A 19,884-nucleotide genomic window follows, 5' to 3' on the forward strand; every position below is an offset into this window, starting at 1 on the left:
TACCAATGTACGCAACAACCTCCAGCTGCTCATGGTCTCCTTTTGAGAATTTGCTCCTAGATGTCCATGACCCTGGCACTGGGGAGTTAACACACTATCCTGGAGCCTTACTTGTGACTGCAGATACATCCTGTCTGTGCCCCTGACTATGGAGTCCCCCTAACACAATTGCTCACTTGAACTTTGCCAAAGACCTGTCTACTGCTGCTATTTCACCTGAGAGGCTATCCACCCCAACAGTATCCAAAACGGTATGCTTATTTGAGAGGGGGATACCCACAAGAGAGTCCTGCACTACCTGCATACCTCTCCTGGTGCTCACCCTCCTACCTGACTGCACCTGCAGTGGGACCACTTCCCTGAAGCTACAATCTGTCACACTGTCTGCCTCTTGTACTATCCTCAGTGTGTTCACTTGCTGCTCCAACCGATCCATCCAGTCTGTGAGGAGTTGCAGCCAGACACGCTTCCTGCAAATGTAGTTGCCAGGGAACACTAGACTGCTCCCTGACCTGCCACATCTGACAGGAGGAGCACAGCACTCCACTGACTAACAGCTCTACCCCTTCGACAAAAATAAAGGTCTTACCTTATCCTGAGATAGCAGGAACTGCCAATGCTGGAGAATCTGCGATAACAAGGTGTAGAGCTGGATGAACACGGCAGGCCAGGCAGCATTGTAGGAGCAGGAAAGCTGATGTTTCGGGTCTGGACCCTTCTTCATTTTCATCCAGCTCTACACCTTGTTATCTCTTACCTTATCCTTACCTTTTTGCTGCTCACCCTCCTTGACAAAGCCTGCTATTTACCTACTCCTGCTCTTAGATCTAACCAGCAGCACCTCGATCACAAAGCAGCTCCTGGCAAAAATGGCTGGAGCAAGACACATGCCCAACTTACCTAAGCTCCCAAACTTAGCTCAGTTCCCAGCATTTGGGCACCCTTGCCAGTCACTTTCTTTACTGGCAGCACTTGAGGCCTAGCGTTTATAGTATAGGGCCTGTCCTTCCACAAGAAACAGACGAACCAGTTTACTTAATTAGTTTAATTAGATTAAGTATCTACAGCACTAAGAGAGCTTGTTTACACTTTCCTTAGGCTCAAAAGAAAAATAAAGAAATATAGCCCTTAAATGTCTAGCCTTCCCTTACCCACGGTTTTAGATTTTAAGGATGCAAAAAGTTATGATTTATATACTTAAACGCCCACACTTGGCTCATCTCCCAGCGCAGGTAGGGACCTTACCCCATGTGCCTTTTGCACTATTGAAAGGCTGAAGTGAACTCTTCAAATTTAAAACAGCAGCAATGTGTTACAACCGGGGACCCAATCCTCTGTGTTGACAGTAATAGCGAAAGAAATAAATGGGGCTTGGGATTCTTTCACTGGAGATTATTTATTGCTCATTCCTAATTGCCCAGAGGGAAGTTGAGCGTTAGCCCACATTGAAGTGGGTTTGGAGTCACACGTCAGACAGATATACTAAAGACGGCAGATTTCCTTCCCTTAGGGAACTTGTGAACCAGGTGGGTTTTGATAACAATTGAGTGTTTACAATAGACCAGCTGTTCATTCCAGGTATTTATTGAACTCAAATTTCAACATCTGTCATAGCAGGATTCAAAGCTGTAACATTAGCCTGGGGTTTTGGATAGTAACTTCAGTGACATTACCATTGCACTACTGCCTCCTCAAATTTCAAAACTTAGGAAGTGCATTTCTCTGGATTCAGGCCACCTTCCCATGAATTGGAAACCGAAAGATCTGCGAATGCTGGAAATCAGAGGCAAAAGCAGAAATTGCTGAGTTTTTCCAGCAATTCCTGTTTTTGTTCCCATCAATCAGTATGCTTGCCTCCAGTTTCTTGCTTAATAACATTGTAGTGAGCCCAGTTTAATCAGCCTTTCAATGAGTTGTAAATTTCATTCGTACTTCTTAATGAAGTAAGCACCCTTCAGTCATCAAGATCATGGTTATTATTTTGTCAGCTCTGGTGGAACATTTCAATCAGATGTATACTGAAGTAGAAAGAGAAAGTTTAGCATTTCAGACAGGTCTCTGAGATCTCCTGGGTGTTTTTGTCAGCTCATGTTGACAGCAAAGCAACATGATTAGAATTGTAGTGTGTAATTCCATATAAAGATGCCACGAATACTTTGACAGCAAATCTTTAAATGTCCCTGCAAGTCCAAAAGTTGGTTTCATCCTGATAGGATTATGAAATCATTGAAACATTTTTTTTACTTATGTGGAATGTGGCCGTCGTTGGCTGACCAGCACATGTTACCCATCCCTAGTTGCCCTTGAAGAGACTTTGTAGCGATTGGTATTATTGAATGGCTTGCTAGGTCATTTTGGAGGGCAATTAAGAGTCAACCACATTGTGTAGGTCTGCAGTTACAATTAGGCCAGACCAGATGAGGATGGCAGATTTCCTTCCCTGAAAGACATGAGTGAACCAGATGAGTTTTTCCTGACAATCGACAATGGTTTCATGGTCATCAAGAGATCCTTAATTGCAGATATGTTTATTGAATATAAATTCCAACATCTTCCTTTGCAGCATTTGAACCCGGGTCCTCAGAATATTAGCTGAGTTTCTGGATTAATAATCTAACGATAATATCAGTAGGCCATCGCCTATCCCTTTTTACTTTAAACACTGATTCAACATAATTGAAAGGAACGAGAGATGTGATTCTTTTCTTTCCATAGTGAGTCATGATCTGGGATGTCTACCTGAACAAAGCGTGGAATTAGATGCAGTATTAATTTTGTTTCAATTTTACCAATTCCCTTTTGAAAATAAATTTAGACAATTTTAGGGAAAGTGCAAGGGGATTGGAACAAATTTGGCAGCTCTTGCAAAGAGTCGGCATAGTATGAAGAGCTGAACGGCCTCCTCCCATACTATGTAGTGGGAGATATTGTTAAATAATCACCAAATGCTGTTGCACCTATCGCGGATTGGAATTCACCCAAATGCTGCTTTGAAAGTACTTTACTTTAAAAGATATGCCAACAGATTTGTAAATTAGAGTCTGGTATAATGTAATTAATCATGTAATCATATTGTGCTTTAAGTGAAATTCTTGATAAATTTAGACAAAACCCTCCATTTCACAGCATAGGTCATCAACAACGCTGGGAAGAGTTGGAGATCGACTCTTGTTTTCATTGATATACCTGGTATCAATTACCATTCTTTTCTGGCAGTGAAATTGTACAATTTAGCTTCAAAGAATTATTACTTGCTATTTGGAGTATGTTATGTAAATTAATGCATTCTGTGTGGATGGCACAGTGGCTAAGCAGTTAGCACTGCTGCCTCACAGTGCCAGGTATCTGGGTTTATTTCCACCCTCGGTTGACTGTCTGCGTGGAGTTTGCACATTCTCCCTGTGTCTGCGTGGGTTTCCTGTGGGTGCTCCGGTTTCCTCCCACAGTCCAAAGATGTGCAGGTTATGGAGGATTGGCCTTAGGAAATACATGGTCCCAGGGATAGGGGAGGGGTATGGGTCTGGGTGGGCTGCTCTTCAGAGCGTTGGTGCTGACTTGATGGGCTGAATGACCAGCTTCCACACTGTAGGGATTCTATGATTCTTTCGATGACTTGAAACATTAATGATGTTTCTCTTCATAGATGTGGCCAGAATTGTTGATTTTGTCCAGCAATTTCTGTTTTTGTTACTAACGTAAACCTGTTTCCACATGAACTTCCACTGACTATACTTCCTCTAATTCTATTGGCATATCTTCCCACTCTTCTCTTTCCCTGTGTGTTTGTCCAGTTTTTTTTTATTCATTGCATCCGTTTTGTTCGCCTCAATTACTCCATGTACAGTAGTAGTGAGTTCCACTCTGAAGGGGAGACTCTTTGGGGAAGACAATGACTGAGTAAATTCAATTAAAAAACACTGGAATTAAGAGTCTCATGATGAACATGAAACTGTTGTCAACTGTCAGGGATAAAAGTCCTATCGGATTTACGTATGTTCTTTAGGGAAGGAAACTGCCATCCTTACCTGGTCCGGCCCACATGTGACTCCAGACCCAGAACAATGTGGTTGACTCTTAACTGCCCTCTGGGCAATTAGGGATGGGTTGGTAATGTCTGTCCCAGTCAACAATGCCTACATCCTGTGAATGAATTAAAATAAACGCAGCCTGCATGACTGGTCGCTACATGCTGTAATTAATCACTTTAGAATTTTCAAAACCTTCTTTCCAAAGCTACTACCTGCCTGAGACTATCGTTGGAATTGTTTATGATGTCAAGTTCAGTTCAGTAGTAATCATCAATTTAGTGGCAGTTCTCCATTGTTGAAACACATCTTGTTATATTGTTAGTCTCCATAGGAAAATGTAATATCATTTCTTGTGGGCTGCTAACTGTACATGTCTAGATCAAACTTGTTTGCTGTAACTTATTCTCAAGATGATTCAAAGAACAGCAGGGCTGAATATTTCTGCTTGGCATTCTGAATGATGCATTTTCTTTTTGATCGATAGCAACAAATCAAACAAAAATAAAAACTTAGTTTCGTAGCAGATGATCAAAAGGGCAGGGGAAGGAGAGGGGCTGAACAGCCTAAGTAATATGCAGCAGTGTTGTGGATCATAGGATTAGCCAAATACATCAGGACTTGCTAGCCTCGGAGTGTCAGACTGTTTTAGCTTACTGAAAATTTAGCCAACTGTTTGAATCTGTCTCCATAGGACAATTTCCTTGGGAGTAATCTAAACTGCCAAAAAATAAAAAAATCTTATCGAAACAGACTCAGCACTTTTGCCAGAGTCTAACATGGCAGACTTCAGGCTGATATTCACCTCATCAAACCAGAAACTGTTGGTGAGAGTGTATATTCCTAGTAAAGGACCAGGACAATTGGTTGTATGCACTAATACTTTTCTCTCTCTGCCTTGGCATCATGTTGAACCGGGAGATTGCCAAAGTACTTTATTCAAATGGTCTTTATTGATGTAAGAGGTTTGAATGATATTGAAATGCTGTTTAGCAACTAAGCCCAGTGTTGCTACCATTTCTCCTGTTGAAGATTCACTTGTTCTTCTTTTGATGGGATTGGGTGTCCAAAAGCAAAGAGTTCCACAATAACCAATGACCCAACAACTGCAGGGAATTGAGTCTTTATTGGGCTCTTCTGAAGAAGGGTCACTGGACCCGAAATGTTAACTCTGATTTCTCTCCACAGATGCTGCCAGACCTGCTGAGCTTTTCCAGCAATTCCAGTTTTTGTTCCTGATTTCCAGCATCTGCAGTCCTTTCATTTATTTTATCAGTCAATATTTGATGAAGCAGAGGTGCAGCATCCTAACCCTGGGTGCATTCATGCCCTCCTCTGTTTGGGAAGACACATGTGGGCAGACTTGCCATCTTCCTAATTCCAGCCTGATTAAATCAATAGTGTGAAGGCCATAGATAACGTTCTGACCCCACTGCCAACCAGGACCCCAAACTGGGCAGTTGGTGTTAATCCAGTGGCAGGCAGAGGTCTGTGGTAAGCATGCCAATCAGATTCCTGTAGGTTTGCTTATGGACTCCCTGAGGAAGCTCTTTATTTAAAGCCACAGTGTCTGAATGAAGGACCCAGCACTGGGAAAAGTGGGGGTAGGTACCCACTGAAAGCTACCTCCACCCTGGCTGTGAACAACCCCTGCCATGCAACCGAGCTCCACCCTTTACTCACCTCTACCCTGGGTTATGGAGGTGATATTAGGCCGTGGATGAGTGTCATGCTCGTAGCAACCACTGCACCCCTGGAGGTTTTGCTGGGCAGTCGGGCTTCTGGGCTCTGGTTGCCAGTTTTAGTGGGTAGGACCGCTGCCTGAGGGTCCTCGATCTCAGAGAAAGGCCTATCAAATGCCTGAGTGGAGCAATAATTTTTGAGCCTTTCTGGAAATTGACAGCGCAGTGTTCCTTTACAATATTGTAAAGGATTGGGGCAGCACAGTGGCTCAGTGTTTAGCAATGCTGCCCCACAGCACCAGGGACCCGGGTTCAATTCCACCCTTGGGCGACTGTCTGTGTGGAGTTTGCACATTCTCCCCGTGTCTGCCTGGGTTTTCTCCCACAGCCCAAACATGTGCAGGTTAGGGTGGATTGGCTATGCTAAATTGCCCATAGTGTCCAGGGATGTACAGGCTAGGTGTGTTAGCCATGGGGTTTGCAGGGATGGGGTGAGTCTGGGTGGGATGCTCCTCAGAGAGTTGGTCCCCTCATCCTCACGTACCACCCCACCAACCTCCAGATCCAACGCATTTTCCTCCAACACTTCTGCCATCTGCAATCTGACCCCACTACCAAAGACTTTTTTCCCTCCCCACCCTTCTCTGCTTTCTGGAGGGACCACTCTCTCCGTGACTCCCTTGTCCGCTCCACACTCCCCTCCAACCCCACCACACCCGGCACTTTTCCCTGCAACCGCAGGAAGTGTTACACCTGCCCCTACACCTCCCCCCTCACCCCCATCCCAGGCCCCAAGAAGACCTTCCACATCAAGCAGATGTTCACCTCCACATCTGCTAATGTAGTATACTGCATCCGCTGTTCCCGTTGTGGCCTCCTCTACATCGGGGAAACCAAGTGGAGGCTTGGGGAATGCTTTGTGGAACACCTACACTCAGTTTGCAACAAACAACTGCACCTCCCAGTCACGAACCATTTCAACTCCCCCTTCCACTCCTCGGATGACAAGTCCATCCTGGGCCTCCTGCAGTGCCACAACGATGCCACCTGAAGGTTGCAGGAACAGCAACTCATATTCCGCTTGGGAACCCTGCAGCCCAATGTTATCAATGTGGACTTCACAAGCTTCAAAATCTCCCCTCCCCCTACTGCATCCCAAAACCAGCCCAGTTCATCCCCGCCTCCCTAACCTGTCCTTCCTCCCACCTATCCCCTCCTCCCACCTCAAGTCCCACCCCATCTCCTACCTACTAGTCTCATCCCGCCCCCTTGACCTGTCCGTCTTCCCTGGACTGACCTATCCCTCCCTAACTCCCCACCTACACTCATCTTTACTGGCTCCACCCCAGCCTCTTTGACCTGTCTGTCTCCTCTCCACCTATCTTCTCCTTTATCCATCTTCTATCCGCCTCCTCCTCTCTCCCTATTTATTTCAGAACCCCCTTCCCCTCCCCCATTTCTGAAGAAGGGTCCAGGCCCGAAACGTCAGCTTTCCTGCTCCTCTGATGCTGATCGGCCTGCTGTGTTCATCCAGCTCTGCACCTTGTTATCTCAGATTCTCCAGCATCTGCAGTTCCTACTATCTCTGCTTCACCTAAAATAGGTTCCAGCAAGCTAAAGGAATTGTTAAATTAGGAACAAAAACAAAGTTGCTGGAAAAGCTCAGCAGGTCTGGCAGCATCTGTGGAGGAGAAAACAGAGTTAACATTTTGGGTCCGGTGACCCTTCCTCAGAACTTCCTCAGTCGCTTGCCTACTTGTTGACATCTGAGGTGAGGGAGAAAATAAATGAACTATCAATCAACCTCATGTTTTGACATATGCTACCGCTTTAAAAGTTTTGGTTGAAATTTAATTTTTAAAGACTGAAGCAGAAGTTGAAGCATGTGAATCCATTGCTCGATCTGGTCCCTTGCTTCATGACCTCTCCTGACATCAGGACTGTTCTTTAACACACAGCTCTGAGCCTTCATATAGATTTGCAGTCTGGCTAGTCAGTCATGATGTCACCTTGGTGTGAAGGTGCCGGTGTCGGACTGGGGTGGACAAGGTCAGAAGTCACACGACACCAGGTTATGGTCCAACAGGTTTATTTGAAATCACAAGCTTTCATAGCGCTGCCCCGTCATCAGGTGATGTCACCTCTAAGAGGATATCACACAATCATAAAGCTGTGTTCCCTCACGGAATTTCCAAGAATCTTGTCATTCCCAAATCAACCAATTGAAGTTGTCGATTCCAAACTGCTACGTAATTTTGGAATTCAGAATGTTAAACCAAATCTAAAATTGGATTGTAATCAAACGTGCTATTGCCAATTTTTCTGTTGGTAATTAATTTTGTTATGAAACCACAATTTGTGCCTGAAGTTTCTTTGTGGCGTTAGGCTAATTCAATACATCACACCTTTTAGGGATGAGAAGACATTTTGCTGAATTAAAGTGCAAAATCAGTTTGCACCTTTTTGCTTCCATAATAGTCAAAAGTCAAAAAATTATTTCTCACTGAACATTTATAAATCTATTGCTCGACTGTCAGAATATTCTTTAGAGATGTAATCACTTTTGCCAGCATTTGGAGATTTATCGAAAATTAATTCGTTTCAGCATTGAGTTGAATGTTCTGCTTCTGAAGTCTGAGATGATTGCTCATTTGTCAAAGTTTATTGCTAGCTTTGTGACATTACTCTATTTTATTCCAACTTCCCACCTTGTGAGAAGAGAAATGAAATACTTTTTGATGTATAATGAGTGAAACCATGGCTGGCATACCTCCTCTATAATGATATGATCACCGAATATTGTGCGAATCTTAGTTATTTCAGGTGAAATAGCATAGCACCCTTACTCAAACAGCACTTTGTTCTGAAATAGTAGAAGAACCTGTTTACAACAACTGGATGGCAATTAACTGATTGTCATAGCTGGCCTTAGCTGACTTTTTAAATTCATCTCTTTTCCCCACTGCACATCCCTGTTCTAGCTCCTAACTGGATGTTTGTTTAATTGTGGTTGCTTAATGTAGCCATGGTGGTTCACATGGTGTAGTCACATTTTATTTGATCTTTCTCATACTAAATTACATTGAGTATGCCATATAAATTCAAGTTGTTGGTATTGCAGTTTCTCAGATGGAAAGAGAATAAAATATAACTGGGTATTGATGATGATAACGTAATTGAGTTTAGGTAAATGTGAGGTGCTGCATTTTGGAAAGGCAAATCAGGGTAGGACTTATACACTTAATGGTAAGGCCCTGAGGAGTGTTGTCGAACAGAGCGACTTTGAGTTGCAGGTTTGTAGTCCCTTGTAAGTGGGGTTGCAGGTAGACAGGGCGGTGAAGAAAGTGTTTCGTACGCTTGCCTTTATTGGTCAGTGCAGTCAGTATAGGAGTTAGGAGGGTCATGTTGTGGCTGTACAGGACATTGGTTCGGCTATCTTTGGAAAATTGCCAGAAGGCCTGGGTTCAAGTCCCACCCACCCCAAATATGTCATAATGTTTCTGAACTGGTTGTTTGAAATATCAATGCACCAAAAGTGTTGGAAGGGTTTGCAGCTTGTGAGTGTGTGGGTGTGAATATTTATGTTTGAATGGCTGTCTCCCAAGTTTCTCGACTTCATTCCTCTGTTCATAATCCATTGAATTGCCTACTGTTTGAAAATGGGATTAGAATAGTTAGGTGATTATATCCATGCCAGTCAAAAACAATGAGCTGAATGTCCTTTTTCTGTAGATCTCTATGACGGTGTGTCGAACTACTTTATAGAAAGGATAGTGGCAATCAGCTGGAACTCATTCCCCAACAAGGTACTATGGGCAGTGGTGGGTTTGGACTGGTGATAATTGAAGATACCAACCTGAGCTGGATAGGTTTTTGCTTGACAAGGCTGTTATAGGTTGCGAAACTAAAGTGGGTAGATGGTGTTAAAATGCAGATTAACTATGCTTTAACTGAATCATCGCACAGGCCCAAAGGCTAAATGACTTGCTTTAAGACGATTAAAAATTTCAACTCTAGTTATTTTTTTCCAGTCCCCTCAGAAACACAAACAAACTGGTAGATTCCATGCCGCAATGCATAATGCCTCAGATGGATGGTGCTCAGTAGAGGCGTCTTGGCCTCTTCTCCATCCATACTGCCTGACGTTCATGTGTGTGGTCAAACTTGACAAACAGTAACCATCTGTTGTATTATCTGTTAACGGAGCAATGCACCCAGCAGCCTAACCAAAGCCTCCAGCCAAGTCCATATCACTCTTTGTCTGAATGCAAGAACAAAACAGTGGGGATGCCAAGAGATAGGAATCATAACTCTGAGGCTGATGCCAGGAAAATCTAAGTAAGCAGAAATGGAGTCTGTGCTGAATAACTCTTATTATCACTCATGATGCCAGCATTCATGAGCCACTTCCCGAAGCCAAGTCTGTGAATTTGGGTCAATGCCCAGGTAACCCCAATTAAAAACTGGCCCAGTTTGAAAGCGTTTTGTCCACTTGCAGATATTGTGTCAGCTTAATTGAATATTAATGGTCAATGACAAAATATTTTGGTACTTGTCCACTTGAAAATTATTAAAAATAACATGTAAGACTTCAACTATTCTGCATTTCTCCAATCTGGGAAGATTTCATTCTTTGTTTGTGAGATTGCGAATCTAGCTGAAGATTTCAATAAATCTTAAGTGGTGTGGAAAAATTGTCAGTGAGTGTGAGGTTTTATAAGATGGTTATGTTTCGGGTTGTCTCTTTAAGGGTAAAATGGGAGTGAATCAAATTACAGGATCTGCTGAGAGCTCTGCTTGGCATCTGATGAAGAGTCGTTTCAGATTCAAAACGATAACTCTGTTCCTCTCTACACTGGTGCAGCTGGACCTGCAAACTGTCCCCAAAATTTTATTTTTATTTTTATGCTTGTAGGAAATTCCCATGCTAAGTTGGGCAGCATGGTGGCTCAGTGGTTAGCACTGCTGCCTCACAGCACCAGCGACCTGGGTTCAATTCCACACTTGGCTGTCTGTCTGTGTGGAGTTTGTACATTCTCCCCGTGTCTGTATGTGTGTCCTCCAGGTGCTCCGGTTTCCTCCCACAGTCCAAAGATATGCAGGTTAGGTTGATTGCCTGTGCTAAATTGCCTATAGTATCCAGGGATGTACAGGTTAGGTGGATTGCAGGATTACAGGGATGGGGTGGAATCATAAAGATATACAGCATGGAAACAGACCCTTCGGTCCAACTCATCCGTGCCGACCATATATCCTAAATTAATCTAATCCTATATCCCTCTAAATCCTTCCTATTCATATACCCATCTAGATGCTTTTAAATGTTGTAATTATACCCACCTCCACCATTTCCTCTGGCAGCTCATTCCATAGATGCACCATCCTCTGTGTGAAAAAGCTGCCCCTCACATCTCTTTTAAACCTTTCCTCTCTCATGTTAAACCTATACCCTCTAGTTTTAGACTCCCCCACCCCAGGGAAAGACCTTGACTATTCACCCTATCCATGCCCCTATTGATTTTATAAACCTCTATAAAGTCACCCCTCAGCCTCTGATACTCCAGGGAAAATAGCCCAAGTCTATTCAGCCTCTCCCTATAGCTCAAACCCTCCAACCCTGGCAACATCCTTATTAATCTTTCCTGAACCCTTTCAAGTTTTACAACAACTTTCCTATAACAGGGAGACCAGAACAGAATGCAGTATACTAAAAGTGGCCTAACCCATGTCCTATACAGTCACAACATGACCTCCCAACTCCTGTACTCAGTGTACTGACTCATAAAGACAAGTGTACATTTTTCTATGTTTCTACGTACCAAATGCCTTCTTCACTACTGTGTCCACCTGCAATTCCATTTTCAAGGAACTATGAACTTGCACCCCAAGTTCTCTGTTCGGCAGCACTCCCCAGGACTAGGGCAATAGGTCAGGTGGAATGCTCTTTGGAGGGTTGGTGTGGACTTGATGGGCTGAAAGGCCTATCTCCACACTGTAAGAATTAAACGTGAAGAGAAAGAGATTGGTGAAGACAAATGTAGGTCCCCGACAGACAGAAACAGGGGAATGTAAAATAGGGCACAAAGAAACTGCTGAGCAACTGAATACAGATTTTGGTGCTGTCCCCACAGAAGAGGACACAAATCAGATACCAGAAATGTTGGAGAATGCAAGATTTAGTGAGAGGGAAGAATTGAGGGAGATCAATATTAGTAGAGAAATGGTGCTGGGAAAATTGATGGGATTGAAGGCGGATAAATCTCCAGGGCCTGATAATCTACATCCCAGAGTACTTAAGGAAGTGGCTCTAGAAATAGTGGTGGTCATCTTCCAGGATACTATAGCCTCTGGAACAGTCCTGAAGGTTGGAGGTTGGCTAATGTCACTCCAGTATTCAAAAAGGGAGGTAAATAGAAAACAGGGAATTATAGACCAGTAAGCCTAACATTGGTAGTGGGGAAAATTCTCAAATCTATTATCAAGGACTATACAGCAGAGATTTAGAAAGCAGTGGGAGGATCAGACAGAGTCAGCATGGATTTATGAAGGGGAAATCATGCTTGCCAAATCTGTTGGAATTCTATGAAGATGTGACTAGTAGAGTTGACAATGTGACAATGACAATGAGGTACATTTGGACTTTCAGAAAGCATTTGACAAAGTCCCGCATAAGAGATTATTGTGCAAGATTAAAGTGAATGGGATTGGGGGAAGTGTATTGAGATGGATAGAAAACTGGTTGGCAGAGAGGAAACAAAAAGTGAGAATTAATGGGTCCTTTTCAAATTGGCAGGCGGTAACTAATGGGGTGCCACAGGGACCCCAGCTATTCACAATGTATCTCAGTGATTTGGATGAGGGAACAAAACATAACATCTCCAAGTTTGCAGATGATACGACATTGGGTGGGAGGGTGAACTGTGATGAGGATGCAGAGATCCTTCAGCATGATCTGGACAGGTTAGGTGAGTGGGTAAATCAATGGCACATGCAGTATCATTTGGATAAATGTGAGGTTATTCACTTTGGAAGCAAAAACAAGAAGGCAGATTACTACCTGAGTGGCTGTAAATTGGGAGAGGGGAGTGTGCAGTGGGACCTGGGTGTCCTTGTGCACTGGTCACTGAAGGTAAGCATGCAGGTGCAGCAGGTGCTAAAGAAAGCAAATGGTATGTTGACCATCATTGCGAGAGATTTCGAGTACAGGAGCAGGGGTGCATTGTTGCAAATATACAGGGCCTTGGTGAGACCACACCTGGAATATTGTGTGCAGTTTTGGTCTCCTTTTCTGAGGAAGGATGCTCTTGCTCTCTCTCGAGAGTGCAGCGAAGGTTCACCAGGCTGATTCCGGGGCTGGTGGGTCTGAAGTATGAGGAGAGATTGACTGGGTTAGGATTGTTTTCACTGGGGTTCAGACAAATAAAGGGAGATCTCATAGAGACTTATAAAATTCTAACAGGACTAGACAAGGTGGACGCAGAGAGGATGTTCCTGATGGTGGCTATGCCCAGAACCGGGGGTGACAGTTTAGGATTTGCGGTGGACGATTTAGAACTGAGATGAGGAGACATTTCTTCACCCATATAGTGGTGAGCCTGTGGAATTCATTATCACAGGAAGTAGTTGATGCCAAAACATTGAATGTTTTCAAGAAGCGACTAAATATAGCATTTGGGTAAATGGGATCAAAGGTTATGGGGAGAAAGCAGGATTAGGCTGTTGAGTTGGACGATCAGCCATGATTGTGAAGAATGGCGGAGCAGGCTTAAAGGGCCAAATGGCCTCCTCCTGCTCCTATCTTCTATGTTTCTACAATTCTATGATTCAAGTTTAACAACTGAAAACAAAGCCAGTGGCACATGCTCTTGTTATTTGCAGGCTTTCTGTCTCAGAACCCTTTGAACGGAGATAGAAAAAGGCACTGAGATTAGCATTTGTTGCAATCTGCAGAAAGAGATTAAAGTACAATGCTGGGAAAAAATTGTCGACTGATTGAAGGAAAGGAACCCTCAGTCATAAATTCACTGAAAGATTTAGTCTGGTGATACTGTGAGGAGAATTAACTTAGTCTTGAAAGTTGGTTTGGAAATTCTCCAAGGTCTGAGGGGGAAGGCACTCAGAACTTCATGGATCAGTGAAAGAGGGAGAGTGCATGTCATGAAATTGCAAGCAACCTTAGGCTGCTTACTGTAATAACTGAAATTCTGTGGAAAGTGTACTATAAAGTTTGTATACAGCACAGGGCTGTCAGTCAAGTTAAGGTAGAAATAAGGCTTACCTTCTCTGTATTTTCACATTAGTTTCCTATTAGGTAATGTTGAGTTGACGTCACTTTCAGTTTTCTTGCAATAGCAAAACTCTTAAAATGAACTGCATGACAAGATGTCAAGTTTACGTTGGTCACTGGATATTCACATCTACTTTCCAAAGTTACTGATCTCTATGGGGCAGTGTCCTGAAATACTGGGATTGTAATCAGCCCATAAATGATGTAGGATTCAAACCTGCCAATGTCCTCTTGAACTGACTGCCACTGAGCTATGGCCCAGTTCATTACAGATTCCTTATTTCCATTCAAGCAATATGTACCTGCATTACCATTGATGCATTTTGGGGTACCCAGATGTTACAGGGGATCTAATATTTGTTGCTGTTTGATTTGAGATGCCCAGTTATAACGTTCTTTGCAGGAGAATCTATTTTCTTGCTACTACAGTAGGAAGCCATTGTCATCAGCCCTCCCTTCCAGCCTGTTTCCTTAGTCAGGCTTATCTTGGCTGAGCCAATATATTGCAACCTTGGTATGCTATTTGAGTCGGAATTAAACTTCCAGAACTATGTCTGCTCCAATACAAGGGCTGTCTAGTTATCTGTATTTCTCATCTCAACCCTTGCTCTAGCCTCATGACTTCTGAAACCATAGTCATGCTTCTGTTACTATCAGATTTGATGATTCAGTACAGTTTCTCCTGACTGGGCTCAATACTTCAATCCCTCTAAAACTGAGCTCCTCCAAATCTCTTGTGTGCCTGAAATTGCAAAAGGTCTGCTACCTTTACCCTTGACAAATGTAAACCTTCCAGTCTTAGATGTTTATAAAATTATGAGAGGTATTGATAAGGTGAATGGCAGGTGTCTTTTCCCTAGGGTGGGGGATTTCGAGACTAGGAGTGTATTTTTAAGGTCAGAGGAGAAAGATTGAAAAAAAAGACATGAAGGGCAATTTCTTTTTAACAGAGGGTAGCTTGTGTGTGAAGTGAACTTTCAGGGGAAGTGGTGGATTCAGGTACAGTTACAACATTTAAAAGACATTTGGATAAGTTCATGAATAAGAAATGTTTGGAGGGATATGGGCCAAATGCAGGCAGGTGGGACTAGTTTGGTTTGGGATTATGGTCGGCGTGGACTGGTTGGACCGAAGGGTCTGTTTCTGTGCTGTATGAGTTTATGACTCTATAACTCAGTCAAACTTTATTGTTAGCTTAACATCTCAATTTAGAGAAATTTCACACCATTAAAGGAACTTAACTGGGATTTACTAGCTGTGGACTGGGTGTTGTAATGAAAATATCTCCTCTCCAGGACTTTTTAAACCAGCAAAATTATTTCAAGGTAGAATATATCTGGAGGTTTGGTATAGCAGAGACAGCACTTTTTAAAAATCTTTGCCAGTGTTAGCATATTAGAATCCTAACATAAAGAATTGTAGGATATTGTTATCTAGTTGTGAGCTCACGTTATATATGAGCATGCAATATTTTTATGATTGCTTATGAATATTTACTGTACAAATAAAATCTAAACTACATTATCCATTGAATACTGTATATAGGATGTATTCCACTTAAAGACAAACACTTGTGCTGACAGTTATTACTCTGCAGAAAAGTACGTATTCAATGCAAAGCTACCTTAATGCAGAGTGGGAGCTGTATATTGAATCAAAGATGTTTATAACATAACTATTCTTCCTTAAGTTTATATGCAATGTTTGAATCCATCTTAAAAAAGAACATTTTTAATATTCAAACAAATACATCTGATCACAATCATACTCAATCCAGTATAAATTCTTTATATTTGAAATATATTCTTTATATTCTTTGAAACTTCAGAAGAGGAATTTTATTAGAACTCAACCCTTTCCTGTGACTGAAGAGAGTTGTGTCTCCATATTTTTGTGCCAGTTAGTTTCCTTTGAGAGATTATAGTCTGTTTCTACAGCAGTGAGAGGGATTGAGGTTTCCACTTTTCATTGTATTCCCACAAGAATTCTTAGCCCTTATTACAAATTTCACTTTTAGGAATAGTTGCTCTTCATCTGCAACACTCTCATGGTTCTCATCATTTCTATTTAGTGTTTTATTTTAGCTTCTTAACACGTATTCAACTGCTGCTGAGGGTACATTTCTTTTCATTAATGCCTATGAATTTAATTTACACAAGTTTTTGCTAAATTAGTCATTTCCTTTACAGCAGTAAATCCTGTTCACCCCGAATCTCCATGTTCAGTGACCTACTTCAGTTCCCAATACAACATTGCTTTTTGTCTAAAATGTTTCACCTATTTTCTCCACTACTTTCCTCAAGCCTGTCTTTTTCGCGTCTTTCAGTCCAACTTTAGGCATTAGCAAAGTCCTGACTTCCTCTGGCTGTACCATGGATGACCATGCCTTTGGCTGCCTGGATCCTAAACTGCAGAATGCTGTCACTGATCTATCAGCCATTGTCTCCTGTTTTAAAACTTTAACACATAGACACACGTATTGTCACCCCATTCCTAATATCTTCTCTAAGATATTACTCAGGTTGATTACTCAGGAATATTTGCGGCATCCTTTTACATAGCAAACAGTAACATGCAATGGCTCCAGCTTGGGGACAATAAGGTCATAGTCCCTAGTTTAAAGAGAACATTGCAACTCTTAAAAGAGCAGCTAAAATGTACCACTTTTCAGGAGCAGCTGATCAATTTGTCCCACAGTCCATTATGGCCCCGATAACCGTACCTCAATGCGACATTCATCTTCTGAATCCTTTTTTAATAATACCAAACCTAAATTCTTTGTTTGGCATTGGGAAGGCAAGTGTTTGGTGCTGAACAATTCAGCATTTGTTGCTGGGACCACCATCCTTTTTAGGGAGGGTATTCCTGCCTCCAGCAGCTGCTCGTCTAATCAGAGAATCAGCAACACCAACACTGCTGATCTATTGCTGCGACTGCACCTGTAAATGCATGCAAATTGATGACTAAGTGCTCTCAAAGGATGCACATTGAGGTCTTTATCGAATCGCCCTGGTTTTTAAGGTTGAGGCACGTTACTAAAGTCGGGTAGCACTTTACTTCGGGAGCAGTCCAGCCATCTGGGCAACATTTAGTGAGCTGTAGAGTGTCCCTTCATCCCACTCCGGAGCTACATGGGAGGGCAACACAGTTTCATAGCTAAATAAAACCAAGAACTGCAGATGCTAGTGACCCAAAACAAAGGAAAAAAGGAAATTGCTGGAGGAACTCAGCCAGTCTGGCATTTATGAAGTGAAGGTTCTGAAAATAAAGTGTCACTGGACTCGAAATGTTATCTCTGTTTTCTCTTCATATTTTAGTAGGTGGTCACTGCTCGTGTTGGTGGAAGAGAAGGACACGCTTTCTCAGGATAGGATAGGGGTCACCTCTCCTACTGCTATCAAAATGGTCTAGCGGTTGGGAATGTTGGCATGAGAAGACATCAGGCTGTCCCTATCTTGCCAATCATTCTGCTTCCCAGCTTGTCCCAGATGGGTGGTAAAATTCAGCTCCTTGTCCGAACATTCCAGGCCTGGTGATGAAAAATGGTCAGATGGGCAAAGCTTCTGAAGAAGGGTCTAGGCCTGAAACGTCAGCCTTCCTGCTCCTCTGATGCTGCTTGGCCTGCTGTGTTCATCCAGCTCCACACCTTGTTGTCACTGAACAACTGCCATCTTTCTGGAGAATTCTGTCTTTGCCATGATCAACGCTGTTTTGAAAACATGAAGGAACGGGAAGAAACAAGTTACAATCTACACCTACAGATTTCTGGTGAAATACATTTCAATATTTCACAGCACAAAGCCCTGTGCAAGATATAGTTTGAAAATGTGATAATTTACATTTCCCAAAATTGGTAAAGCTGTGTTAGAGCATTTTGAAAGCAAGGCATTAAAGGCAACTGCTGAATAATTCTGTAGTTTTACATTTTTACTTGATTTTAACTCATTCAGCAGCCCTTGCCCTGTATGTCTTGACTCTGAAATTAGCTGAACTGCCCCTTTATATGTCTGTATATGTATTATATATCTGATAACTCTCCTTCCATAATGCAGATTGTTTGAGAGTTTGATTTCAGACGGAAAGATTTACAATGCTGTTTTGTTAATCCAAATCAGGTTGGATTAATTGAGAAATGCTTGTTTTCTGACAGTTTGCAATGCTTCAGCTTTTTTACTTCTTTTCCAGCTCAGGACATTATATCAGGGATAGTTCTCTCAATAGATGCTACCAGACACCCTACTGAACTTTTCCAGCAATTTCTGTTTTTGTAACAAGAACTGGACCCAAAACATTATCTCTGATTTCTCTCCACGGATACTACCAGACCTGTTGACCTTTTCCGGCAATTTCTATTTAGTATCCGCAGTTCTCTTCGTTTCTATTTTTGTGTACGTCCTTCCAAGACTGGAAAAGTTTACTTTTAGAAAAAAGTGCAATGGAGACATTATACATGATCCCTCCAAAGGCTCACTCATTGATAATCTCTCTCCTTGCTTGCTCTGCACTTTCTCTTACGCTCTCTCATGCTCTCGCTCTCTCACTCTCTCTATCTCACGGTCTATATCTCTATCTCACTTGCTCTCTCTCGGTCATACAATCCTGTATTGTGTCAGCAGTGGTTCAGCTTGTAGCACTTTCTGTTCTCGAGTCAGAAGCTTGTGAATTCAAGTCCTTTTCCAAGAATTTGAGAGTACATGTTGAGGCTGCCAGTCCAGTTTGACAGTAAGAGAGTGCTTTCCTTCGGATGGGATATTCAGTGAAGGCTGTAGCTGCCCTGTCACCCCACAGATCATTTTAAAGAAAAGGAAAGATCTCCTTGGTGTCCTGGCCAATATTTATCCCTCAAACACCATTACTAAAACAAAATATATCGTCATTATTTCATTACTTTTTGTGGGAACTTGCTGTGTGCAAATTGGTTGCTGCATATCCTCTCTTCCAGGTGGGATGACACAGCAAAACTGTAATGTGCTCAGGGACATTTTCAGGTAATGAAAAGCACGATATGAATGCGAGCTTTTTTTTGTCTTTTAGTATTGTGAGTAAATACCAGTGTGCCATAAGGTATTCGGCAATGAGAGGGAAAGATCTGCTCACCTTTCTGTCTGCATTCAGGGATCAGTGAATGCAGTGACTATTCTGGCAGTTAGGTATTGGATAGTTATGTGACTGGGCTAATAATCCAGAGACAGAAATTCAAACCTCACTTGCAGACGGAGTGAGAATTTAACCTCATTTTAATTAAATAAAGCTACAATATCATTTAGTGAAGGAAATCTTTTCTTTATTTGGTCTGTTCTACATGCCACTCCAGACCCATTGCAAAATCACTTTTAACTGCACACTGAAACAAGCTGGGATGTCGCTCAGTTGTGTTCAAGGGGCTTACCATGACCTTCATAAAGACAAACAAATGGTAGCCTTGTTGGTGATTCCCTATCGTATGGATGAATTTACAAAGCTCCAGCATTCTCTGTTACAGAGATAACCAGTAACAATAATCCATTGTGCGTAGGGAGCTTGGAGAGTTGGGGAGAGATAAATGCAATCCATTGACCATTACTTCTGCACTAATGATCAAGAGCAGGAATCAGAAGCCTCACCAGGAGGATCCCTGGTAATGGAGGGAATGTCTTGTGGGCAAAGGATAAACAGATCATGACTCTGCTCACTGGAGTTTAGAAGAATGAGAGGTGATTTAATTGAAACATACAGGATTCTTAAGGGCCTTGACAGGGTAAATGCTGAGAGGATGTTTTCCCTCATGGGAGAACCTAAGACCAGAGGACATAGTCTCAGAATAAAGCGGCTCAAATTTAAGACTGAGATGAGGAGGAATTTCTTCTCTTCGAGGGTTGTGAGTCTTTAGAACTTCATGCTACAGAGTCTT

General features: G+C 42.4%; 1 protein-coding gene across 1 annotated transcript in view; it reads left to right on the forward strand.

Moving 5' to 3' along the window:
- LOC109933504 (VPS10 domain-containing receptor SorCS1-like) overlaps nucleotides 1-19,884 on the forward strand; it is a 998,692-nt gene that overhangs the window by 168,857 nt on the left and 809,951 nt on the right. The window lies entirely within an intron of this gene.

Source organism: Rhincodon typus, chromosome 20 (assembly GCF_021869965.1).
Source record: "Rhincodon typus isolate 14 chromosome 20, sRhiTyp1.1, whole genome shotgun sequence".
In the NCBI taxonomy this organism is placed as follows: Eukaryota; Metazoa; Chordata; class Chondrichthyes; order Orectolobiformes; family Rhincodontidae; genus Rhincodon; species Rhincodon typus.